General features: G+C 51.7%; 1 long non-coding RNA gene across 1 annotated transcript; it reads left to right on the top strand.

Moving 5' to 3' along the window:
* The first annotated feature begins 24 nt into the window (after positions 1-24).
* LOC126767428 (uncharacterized) lies at positions 25-720 on the top strand. Its single transcript, XR_007669094.1, has 2 exons — positions 25-375; positions 459-720. It is a non-coding gene; the product is annotated as an uncharacterized LOC126767428 (long non-coding RNA).
* The last annotated feature ends 235 nt before the right edge of the window (positions 721-955 follow it).

Below are 955 nucleotides of genomic sequence, written 5' to 3'. Positions count from 1 at the left end.
CTGCTAGATCTTTCCACCATACGTACTAACGCACCATACGCATACAACTTACCTCGCTACGGTGACGAAAGCTGCGCTATGCTGCTATATAAGCAAGCACTTCACACCGAACGGGCCCTTTTTCTCCAGCTCGCCAGCGAGGACGGTCGCCCAGCAATCGGCAGCAATAGGCAGCGCGAAGCCGAAGGACTATCATCACCGCCGGATACATCACCGTGCCAGCTTTAACAAGCGTCAACGCCGGGCACGTTAGTTTCACCCGTTTTCATCACCGCCGTGCCGACTTCATCAAGCGTCAACGCCGGGCACGCTAATTTCACCCGTTTTCATCACCGCCGTGCCGACTTCATCAAACGTCAACGCCGGGCACGCTTAGTTTCACCCGTTTTCATCACCGCCGTGCCGACTTCATCACCACCGTGCCGACTTCATCAAACGTCAACGCCGGGCACGCTTAGTTTCACCCGTTTTCATCACCGCCGTGCCGACTTCATCAAACGTCAACGCCGGGCACGCTTAGTTTCACCCGTTTTCATCACCGCCGTGCCGACTTCATCAAGCGTCAACGCCGGGCACGCTAATTTCACCCGTTTTCATCACCGCCGTGCCGACTTCATCAAGCGTCAACGCCTGACTCATCAATCCCGTTTATTTCCATCGCGCTGGTCTGGCTGTCCGCATAAGGAGTGGGGGTGTGGATATAACTTTACGAGGATAAAACTCGTCTCTCTTTGCTAAGGGTTCGTGGGTCCCAAGGCTGACCCTGGAGCGGCTGAGCATACCTCAGCTATGGACGAAACCCCATTACAACATCAAAACGGGTAATTAGCAAAAATATGTGAAGTTCATATTTTTACGCTACCTGATATCGATTGCATATTGTGTATGTATCAAAAAATCGATTCTACACCTTAATATAACTCTATGACAACTCCAATAACATCAAAACGGCGAG

The sequence above is a fragment of the Bactrocera neohumeralis genome, unplaced genomic scaffold (genome assembly GCF_024586455.1).
Source record: "Bactrocera neohumeralis isolate Rockhampton unplaced genomic scaffold, APGP_CSIRO_Bneo_wtdbg2-racon-allhic-juicebox.fasta_v2 ctg6264, whole genome shotgun sequence".
Classification (NCBI taxonomy): Eukaryota; Metazoa; Arthropoda; class Insecta; order Diptera; family Tephritidae; genus Bactrocera; species Bactrocera neohumeralis.
This window is presented reverse-complemented; position numbering and strand designations above follow the sequence as displayed.